The sequence below is a fragment of the Panthera tigris genome, chromosome D1, assembly GCF_018350195.1.
Source record: "Panthera tigris isolate Pti1 chromosome D1, P.tigris_Pti1_mat1.1, whole genome shotgun sequence".
NCBI classification, from domain to species: Eukaryota; Metazoa; Chordata; class Mammalia; order Carnivora; family Felidae; genus Panthera; species Panthera tigris.
In genome coordinates this window covers 102,992,938-103,004,242 of record NC_056669.1, presented here as the reverse complement: position 1 = coordinate 103,004,242, position 11,305 = coordinate 102,992,938, and the positions used below count along the sequence as shown (strand labels likewise).

The 11,305-nt window shown below is 38.3% G+C and overlaps 1 pseudogene; it reads left to right on the top strand.

Annotated features, from left to right (window-relative positions):
- The first annotated feature begins 9,990 nt into the window (after positions 1 to 9,990).
- On the top strand, positions 9,991 to 10,929 carry LOC122231233 (annotated as a pseudogene).
- The last annotated feature ends 376 nt before the right edge of the window (positions 10,930 to 11,305 follow it).

Genomic DNA, 11,305 nt, shown 5'->3' with positions numbered 1-11,305 from the left:
CATTGCCCACCCACCCCTTTCTCCCTGGAGGTAAGAATGGCTGAAGTAGATCAAACCAAGGATGGGACCTTGTCTAGAACATCTCTGTATCCCTAGTAACTGGCAGGGTAGATGAGTTTCATTTATGAAAACCTAGAAACAAACAAGCAAAAATGTTTGTGGGAATGGTCTTAAGTAGACACTTTTATTGTAGGATTAGTAATGCAGCAGAACATGTTGGAAAGAAGTTCAAATCAGAATATATAAATTACACCTACTGTTGTTTTAATATAATTTATTGTCAAGTTAGCTAACATATAGTGTATACAGTGTGCTCTTGGTTTCAGGAATAGATTCCCATGATTCATCGCTTACATACAACACCTAGTGCTCATCCTGAAAGTGCCTTCCTCAGTGCCCATCACGAATCTTCCCCTCCTCAGTTTGTTCTCTGTATTTAAGAGTCTCCTATGGTTTGCCTTCCCCACTGTTTGAAACTGTTTCTTCCCCTACCCTTCCCCCGTGTCTTCTAAGTTTCTCAAATTCCACATATGAGTGAAAACATATGATATCTGTCTTTCTCTGACTGACTTATTTCACTTATCATAATCCCCTCCAGCTGCATCCACGTTGCTGCAATGGCAAGATTTCATTGTTTCTCATTGTCGTGTAGTATTCCATTGTATATATAAACCACATCTTCTTTATCCATCCCAAATTACACCTACTATTAATAGAAGGCATGCTTGTGGTACACCCCTTTGGTAAGTGCTTTAGAAGCATTATCTAATTTTATTCTATGAAGACTTACTCTATGAAGTAGCTACTACTACCAGCCCCATTTTATGATAATCCTGAGGCTGGGAGAGGTTAATTTGCTCTAAGTTACACAGTCATCAAGTGGAAGGGTTGAAATTCAACCCAGATTCATTGATACCCATGTTCCAGTTTGTAACCACAATAAGCCGTGACTCTGTCATGAATTAGTTTTGTTGTTTTCCTTATTGTCTCAGTTTCTTCATTATGCATAGGAAATAATGGCATGCGTGACTCACAGCGCTGCTGTGATGGTTGAGTCTGGTCAGGTATTTGAGAAAATTTATGTATGTCTATATCTAAAATGAAAGTGTTTTGTACAGAGGGAAATGCTCATGTATTTAATTTATTTTAATTAAGGTATTTGACCAGCTAGCCGTGTCATCTTGAGCAAATCTTTTAGCTCCCTGGCTTCAGGTTCCTCACCTGGTAATGGACGGTGTTGGACTAAATGATCTCTAGGTTCTTTCCAGCTCTAATGACTCTTAAGTTTCCAACAGAAAGACTACAATCATGAGAACATTATTGGACTATGGGGATGTCAGGGATGGATCCAGAAGGGACATGGCAAAGTGGGGCATGAAATTAGCAGGGACAAAAACTCCATGACAACCGTGACTCCAGAGAGGTCCCTGAGGGTTTTCTCCCTCTAATTGTCTTTTCTCGTGTTACCTCTGCTCTTAATAGCATATTTAAGAGGATCGCCAGTTGTGGGCATCTCTCTTGCCCTGAGCGGACAGCCAGTTTCAAAGCCAAAGACTCCCATCTTGGAGAACAATAGGGCCCAGCTGGCAACTTCTTTTGGAAAAGAAATAAGCATTTTTAACCTTTGGCAAGAGCTCTGTCTTCTTGGGGAATCTGGGTCAAGGTGAGAGGGCAAGATTTAGTGAGAACGGTGGATTTTGTGCTATCTTAATAGCCATGTGATTCTGGAGCAAGGTTTTATGGTCCTCAGTTTCTCCCATTCTTCACCTACTCTCTCTGCCTCAGTCCCACACCTTCCACTGTGGGCTCTGTTTTGGGTTCTCTTTCTCCTAGCCAATGTCTCTGAACTTCATTAAAAAGATTAATCTCTACTCTTAAATATCAGGGATTATTCTGGGGTGAGGCATGAATGTTGAGTTCCTGTTCTGCAATTTCTTAAGGATGTGATCTTTTTTTTAAAGTTTTTTTTAAAGTTTTTAAAGTTTTAATCTCTACTCTTAAATATCAGGGATTATTGTGGGGTGAGGCATGAATGTTGAGTTCCTGTTCTGCAATTTCTTAAGGATGTGATCTTTTTTTAAAGTTTTTTAAAGTTTTTATTTATTTTAGAAACAGAGAGAGAGAGAGCACACGTGGAGCAATTGGGGGAGGACAGAAAGAATCTGAAGGACACTCTGTGCTGACAGCAGAGAGCCAGATGTGGGGCTCAAATTCACAAACCGTGATTTCATGACCTGAGCTGAAGTTGGACCCTAATCTTGAGCTCTGTTACCTTCTGTTTTTTTCACCTGTAAAATAGGGGATAATGAGATCATTTAGAATCTAATGAGATAATGTGTTTTTTTTTAAACTAACAAAATTTAGAAGTCAATAATTGAGCACTGAATTAAAAATAACAATTTATTGGCTTTCAGGGGAATTTCCTCAGATCACACATTCTTGTGTAGGTTTTCCAATTTTACCTATCCAATAACCCTCTTAATTTAATTATTTCCTTGAGGATTCTGTTTTTAAAAAGATACTAATTTAATTTCCATTTACATAAATAATTGATTCATAATTTCTAAGTAGCAAAAGGCTAGCACTTCATAAATAATGATATTACAGTGTACTCAAATACAATCCCATTGGCTTGTTGAAACACTTTAAATAAGTCTCCATAGTCTTCTTTGGAGACCCTAGTGTGGGTTACATGGATATCAGAGATGTCCCATTCCAAGCATAGGTAGTTGTTAGTCTGTCTTTTAACCTTATTTTTTTTAACTTGTTCTTCATTCAGCAACATCTTGGCTCTTTTAACCTGATTTTGTACCCTGAAAAACCTTATAAACTGGCCATGTCCTTAGTTATCAGAATTTGAAGGTTTTGATTAGCTAGATGCTCATAGTAAAATGCCTAATTAATATCTACATCAGTCACCTTTTCTGTTAATTGTCTTGGAGATGGTGAACACATGCAAAAACTTAACCAAACAGAGTGAATAATTTCAGAATTTTTCCTTTTTCCTATAGCTTACTGAAGTTTAACCAGATGTATTTTATCATGAATTAGTAAACAATCCACAATTCCTTATAGTTGGGGGGGAATGATGAATTACATAAAATACTTTTAGCTTTGACTTCTTTGTTAACAGAATGTAATAAGAAATGGAGAGTTTTACTGTAAGTGATTGAACAAGAGGTTGACTTATTTTCATAGAATTGATCGATTATGTTGGTGTATTGGGGGATGTTGCGCACAGAGGTTCATATTTGCAAAATATTTTCATTGAATCTAATTAATCCTGGATAAAATAATGGAGAACTTTTATTGGCAACACTTTATTTTGAGAGTAAACAGAAAGATTTCCAGGTTCCTAAAACCATAATTGAAATGAAATAAGACAATTTTAGTTTTACATCCAAAAGTGGGTGAAAGAACCATTTGTTCATCATGTATTTATGCAGTTATGCAAACATTAGTATACAAGATGCTTATCACTAAATAGTGGAACACCTCCACTGGACCATGCACTGTGCGTAGTATCGTCAGCTCAAGAGTATTTGGTGGTGGTAGAACATGAAAAGTGGCATCAGGAGTTTACAGCTGACTGGAAGATAACAGAACACCACAAGATTGAAATAATTATATTATTGGTTAACAATATTCTTGAGTGTAGGCTCAGAGACCATCTAATGTAGAAAATAATTATGTGAAGAGCTCCTTGACCTTTCAGTATTCGTTTTGCTTTATTTTTCTTTCACAGAGAGGAATGAGAATGGGGATGATAATTGCTAACATTTATTGAGCCTCTACTGTTTGAGGCCATTTATGTCATTCAGTCCTTGCAGCAATCCTATGAGATAGTAAGTGTTATTAGCCCTGTTTATAGATGAGGCAACTGAGGCACAGAGAGGTTAATAACTTGCGAAGGGTGACATGGGCAGTAGGTAAAATTCAGGAAATTCTGAAAGTCTGTTTTCTCTGTCATTCTCTCTCTCCATCATTTTCCCTTCCCCTCTCCCTTTCTTTCTCAATCTGTGCATACAATTAAGGCTGTATATATTGTAATAAATTGTTTCTTATAAATACAGGAGTTGTCGAACATTGACCAAGCACAGAGACATTTAAAGAAGGAAATCAAAATCATACCAGTTATTACTTTTGGCATTTGCAATTGGCTCGTGTATGTGTTGAGAGACAGAGAGAGAGAGATTATAGAAAGCACTTTTTTCCCTCCAAAAAAGGTAGAACTATTTGTACTTACTCATCAGCAGCATATGTGAGTGTCCATCCCTAATTGATTAATATCTTTTATATTACAGACATATCCACATTGTCTTTTTTATATTTTCTGGCTGTTTTTCTAACTTCATCAATTGTGTTTGAAAAGTACCTCATATAATGGGTTTTTCAGTTATAAGAAAGTTTTGAATAATTATAGTTTTTTCTCAGAGTTTCTGTTTTAGTGTTATATTTTGGAAATTTCTTTCCTATCTCAAGATTATATAAATGCATATCTATTTATTCCTCTAATGCTCTAATGGTCTAACAGACCATTAATGGGAGAGTTTATCATTTCTGTATCAATTTAAAATACTAATTTTATCAGCTGTTAAATTCTCACCAATTTTTAAATTTATTCTTTTTTTATTTAATAATATTTTTTAATGTTTATTTATATTTGAGAGAGAGAGACACACAGACAGAGCACAAGTGGGAAGGGGCATAGAGAGAGGGAGACACAGAATCCAAAGCAGACTCCAGGCTCTGAGCTGTCAGCACAGAGCCCAATGTGGGGCTCGAACCCACAAACCGTGAGATCATGACCTGAGCTGAAGTCAGACGCTCAACCAACTGAGCCACTCAGGCGCCCCTAAATTTATTCTTAAATATGTATTTGTTCTCTGATACATGTCTATGTTTACAAGAATAATGAGTTATCCATGTTTATAATACTTAATATCAGAAAGTTCAAGTCCAATTATTTTTTATCTAAATTTTTGGCTGTTATTAATATACTGTTTCATCTCAAGGAAGGACAGTTTGGGTATGTAGTACAGTCAATAGGTGGCATCTGTTACAAATGTGTTAGTGAGTCTATCATGTTGACTATATCAACCAAACATATTAAATATAACTTTGTAGTATTTGGTTACTGAAATATATACTTTGACATGTTTTTGACATCAAGGCCCATCATAGATTGATTCTGGTTGTCAATTGACCCAAGTCTATTTGAAATGGGAAAACATTCTATGTTCAGGGATTGGAGGAACAAATATTGTTAAAACATTTATACTAACCAAAGCAATCTACACGTTCTTGCAATTCCTATCAAAATAACACCAGCATTTTTCATAAAAAAATTTTCTAAAATTTGTATGGAACCAGAAAAGACCCCAAATAGCCAAAATAATGTTGAAAAAGAAAAGCAAAGTGGGAAGCATCACAATTCTGGACTTCAAGCTGTATTACAAAGCTGTAATCATCAAAGTATGATGATACTGGTACAAAAACAGACACATAGATCAATGGAACAGAATAGAGAACCCAGAAATGGACCCACAAATGTATGGTCAACTCATCTTTGACAAAGCAGGAAAAAATATTTAATGGAAAAAAGACAGTCTCTTCAACAAATGGTGTTGAGAAAACTGGACAGCAACATGCAGGAGAATGAAACTGGACTACACTCTTAGACCATTCACAAAAATTCAAAATGGGTGAAAGAACTAAATGTGACACAGGAAACCACCAAAATCCTAGAGGAGAAAGTAGACAGACACCTCTTTGACCTTGCCCACAGCAACTTCTTACTGAACTCAAGAAAACTAAATAGACAATAATTTACATGGTTTAACTCCAGAAATCTAAATAGTTTACCATGGCCCCAGGTGCTTTGACTGACTTCCACAGAAGGTCTGAATCTGTATTGCCTAGAGGCCAGGAAGCCTGCTGATCTACAGGGCTGATAATGCCTCAGGAACTTCCCCAAATTAACCCATAAAAGGCTAGTATGTCTGGCCTGCTTATCCACAAGCACAGCTGTCCTGCATGGTTATCTTGAGCAATCAGTGATAGTAATAGCCAACACCTATTGGACAATTAATGTGTACTGGATTGCGTGCTGAGCATGTGCATGAATTTCCTCAGATAACTCTCCCATTAACCTTACAGTTCAGGGGTTCTTGTCCTCACTTTGTTGGGAGTGAGTCATATCTAGTGTGTTTAAACCACTGGGACAAGTGCATAGCATGAGATGGTATCAGAATGAGAACTCTTTTTTTCATTTTATTGAGATATAATTGAGATACAACACTGTATAAATTTGAGGGGTACAACACAGTGATTTGATATATGTATACATTACAAAATGATTACCACAGAAGACTAGTTAGCATTCATCACTTTTCATAGTTACAGTTACATCTTCCTTGTGATGTGAATTTTTGAGATCTAATCTCTTAGCAACTTTCAAATGCGCAGTATAGTATTGTTAACTATAGTCATGATGCTGCACTTTACATTCCCCAAATTTATTTACCTTATAACTGGAAGTGTGTACCTTTTGACCGCCTTCACCCAATTCCCCCATCTCCTACCCACTGCCTCTGGCAACCGCAAATCAGATATCTCTTTCAGTGAGTTCAGCTTTTTTAGATTTCGCATATAGTGAGATCATATTATATTTGTCTTTTTTGGTCTAACTTATCTCACTTAGCATAGTGTTCTCAAGGACCATGCAGCTTGTCACAAATGCCAGGATTTCCTTCTTTTTCATGCCTGAATAATCTTTATATATAATATTGAATGTTAGCATATATTATGTATATAATAGTGTAACATTTTATATATCAATTATGATTTCTTATCCATTCATTTGTTTAAAGATTCTTTTTGTTTTTTTGTTTGTTTGTTATATATAGAGAGAAAAAGAATTCATGCATACAAGCAGGAAACAGGCAGAGAGAGAGAGAGAGAGAGGGAGAGAGAGAATCTTAAGCAGGCTCCACACTGGGCACAGAGCCTGTCATGGGGCTTGATCTCACAACCCTTAAATCATGACCTGAGGCCGAAATCAAGATTTGGACACTTGACTGAGCCACCCAGGCTTCCCTATCCATTTATCTTTTAATGGACATTTAGGTTATTTCAATGTCTTGGTTATGGTAAATAATGCTGCAATGAACATGGGGGGGGTGCAAATATCTCTTCAGGACACTAATTTTATTTCCTGTGAATATATACCCAGAAGTGGAATTGCTGGATCATATGTAGTTGTATTTTTAATTTTTTTAGGATCTCCATACTGTTTTCCATAGTGTCTACCAATTTACATTTCCACAGCAGCGCACACCCCTATTCTCCACACCTTCACCAGCATTTGTTCTCTCTAACCTATTCTGACAGATGTGAGTTGATATCTCATTGCATTCCCCTGGTGATTAGTGATGTAGAAAACACCTTTCCATGTACCTTTTGGTCATTGGGTGTCATCATGGAAGAATATCTATTCAGGTCCTGGGCCCAATTTTTAATTGTGCCATTTATTTTCTTGCTATTAAGTTATATGAGTTTGTTTTATATTTTGTATATTAACATCTTATCAGATATGTGGTTTGAAAATATTTTCTCCTGTTCCATAGGTTACCTTTTCATTTTGCTTATCATTTTTTTTTGCTTGTACTTTAGGTGTGATATCCAAAAAATCACGGCCAAGTGATGTCAAGAAGTCTTTCCCCTATGTTTTCTTCTAGGAGTTTTATGGTTACAGATCTTACATTTTGGTCCTTAGTTCATTTTGAGTTAATTTTTTGAGTGGTGTAAGATTTGAGTCTAGTTTTCTTCTTTTGCATACGAGATAAGTTTTATTTGTTTGCTTTTTTGAGAGAGAGAGAGTGTGTGTGAGCAGGGGAAGTGGGGGAAAGAGAGAGAGAGAGAGAGAGAGAGAGAGAGAATCTTAAGCAGGCTCTACACACTCAGCATGGAGCCCAATGTGGGGTTGTATCCCATGACCCTGAGATCATGACCTGAGCCGAACTCAAGAGTTGGAAGCTCAGCTGACTGAGCCACCCAGGGGCCCCTCTTTTGCATATGAATATCCGTTTTTGCCAACAACAGTTATTGAAGAGACTGTCTTTTCTCTATTGAGTATTTTAGGCTTTCTTATCAAATATTAGTTGACCACATATTCGTGGTTCTGTTTCTGGGCCACACCTAAATGTATAAAGCCACTCCCTGGACTCTCTGCTAGAGTGCTTCTGGGTTTGGCAGCTTCCCAGGAGCCCTGGTCAGCTTCCTGGTTGGATGGTACTAGGAGATATACTCAGCAGTAGGTGGGGCTATGAATTGGCTTTTCTGCCTGGACATGGTGGAGACAGGCTCTAAAGCCAACAAGGCTCATTGTTTGAGGTTCTGAATCAGGCAGAACTGTGTGCTGATTTCCCTGGACAAATGAGGCCACTGTCCTAGCTCTGCAGGTGGGCAGCACTGCTGACTGCTGAAGGATGCTCCTTTTTAGGTGGTCTGGGCAGGTTTCCTGGTTGGGCTGGGCCTGATGGGTCAGTGGATGAGTTTATGAATTGGTTTCCAGCCTGTACAGAGTGGCAGAACAGGCTCCAATGCCAGAAAGCTTGCCATTTCAGATCCTAGATCAGACAGAACTGCCTATCAAATTACCCGGTGGTCAGATGGGACCACCATCTGGTCTCTGCAATGGGTAAAACCTCTGGTGGGGATTTCTACCTGAGTGTCAATGCAAATAGGAACTCAGTCTGCCAGGATCTGAGCACTGATTGCTGAAAGTCCTGCCTCCTTCTTCCTCACAATCGGATTCCCAGTAATCATACTCCACAGATTCCCCTGCCATCCTCTAGAGGTGAGACCAGATTGGACATCTCACGAAATGACCCACAATTCTGGGGGAGCTGGATAACCACTCACCTTGGGATCTCTCCCTCCCCCTCCTGCCCCAACTGGGGAAACCATAGGTAAAAGGAATCCTGTTGGTGTGGCACTGTGCCAGCATGGGAGAGTGGCAGTACAGTCAAAGTGTGGCTGACCTCTAACCGTCTATGTGGTCTCTGTAGCCCAAGGTAGGTGTTTCTGCCTCATTTCCATGTTCTAGGATTTTCAAAATGTTGTTTTGCCTATGAATAGTTATTCTATTGCTAGTTGTCCTGGGGAGGGGGCTGATGTCAGGAAATGACCTATAGTGCAATCTTGATGATGTTTTTCAGAACTAAAACACCAAAGCCTAAACTATTAACCACAGTACTATGCTGTTTCCTAAGAAACAAAATATTCTAAAATTGAGACGATAGTTGAGGGCAATAGTGAGTTGTGCTAGCCTCTGTATGGAACAGTTTGTGTGAAGGCTTCCCTAAGAAGACGTATTCCAGAACCTAGTTGAGCACATCTGCTGTGCCCCAAGAGAATGTTTTCAGAATTACATATTATGATGTAACTTACCAGGCCATTTTGGAGATGTTTTATTAGATAAAATTGTTTAAAGTTTGAGAAGTTATTATAAAAAGGATAATTTTTTTAATAGTTGAGATAAGAAATTTAAGAAACCTATCTAGATGATCATCTGGGGGAGAAGAGCTATTTCAAATGTATTCTTCAATGATGCTACTTATGCAGCAGTTACATATTTATCAGAGGTCTTTTAAAAACCTATTATTTTAATCAATGATTCTTAGCATTGTATATAAGAACCATAGGTTTTCTATTGCTTTTTTTAAAGTGGTCAATTTTTAAATATCTCTTTTAATTTTCATGAGACGTCATGGAATAACTGAGAACCTGAAGCACTTTTTAAAAGGTACTTCTTGACACTTTAAGATGAAAAGGTGGGGTCTTTTCTTCAGGAAAGTGAAGCATTGCTTCTTTCCCAGTTCTCAGTAGAGGAGCGAATGACATATATGAGCAATGTAATTCTGTCATTTCACCTGAGTCAGCAGTGCATTCTCTTCTCTCTTTTCTGATTCTAGAAGCACCAAGCAAATGGTTGGGGGAGGAAATATTACAGAGGTCACTTATTTCATCCTTTTGGGATTCTCTGATTTCCCCAGAATCTTAGCAGTGCTCTTTGTTGTATTTCTGCTCATCTACATTATGACTCTGACTTGGAACTAGTGCCTCATCATCTTAATAAGGATGGACTCTCACCTCCACACACCCATGTACTTCTTCCTCAGTAATCTGGCCTTCATGGATATCTGCTATGTGACCTCCACAGCCCCCAAGATGCTCTCCAGCTTTTTCCAAGAGCAGCAAACTATCACCTTTGTGGGTTGCGCTGTTCAATACTTTGTTTTTTCAATCATGGGACTGAGTGAGTCTTGTCTCATGACAGCCATGGCTTACGATCGATATGCCGCCATTTGTAATCCTCTTCTCTATTCATCAGTCACGTCACCCACCCTCTGTATTCGGATGGTGCTGGGGTCCTATCTGGCTGGACTCTCGGGTTCTGTATCCCAATTGTGTGCCATACTTCAGCTTCACTTCTGTGGGCCTAATGTCATCAACCACTTCTTCTGTGACATGCCCCAGTTGTTAGTCCTGTCCTGCACTGACACTTTCTTTGTACAGCTATTGCTTGCTATAGTAACAATGATCTTTGGGATACTTAATGCTCTCATTATCATGGTATCCTACTGTTATATTGTCATCTCCGTCATGAAGATCACTTCAGCTAAAGGCAGGTCCAAGGCTTTCAACACCTGTGCTTCTCATCTGACAGCAGTTTCCCTCTTTTATATCTCGAGTGTCTTTGTCTATTTGAGTTCTAGCTCTGGTGGCTCCTCCAGGTTTGACAGATTTGCATCAGTGTTCTACACTGTGGTTATCCCCATGTTGAATCCCTTGATTTACAGTCTGAGGAACAAGGAAGTCAAAGATGCCTTGAAGAGGTTACAAAAGAAGAGATGTTACTGCTGAGGTCCTGTCCAGATTTGTCCTATCAGAAACCTTAAGATAATATGCACATGAATGAACTATAACAAAATTCATACTGTCTTTGTATAAAGAAAGCTTAATTTGACACAGATAATATGCCAAATGGACTTACAGTGATTGATTTCACACAAACACAGTACATTGAAGTCCTGGAGATTCATACTTTCACCCTACATGAGGGGTGGCCTCATCATTTATCAGTAATTTTCAAGTATTTGTAAACTGTTAAGGTGTAGAAACTCATTACTTATTTTTGCTTTGGAGATTGAGTCCTGCTCTCTCAGACCTCTGATCACAAAGGAGCAGTACGTGACAGAGATCCCCAGGAGTGTAGAGATTTTGTCTTCAAATATTTTGA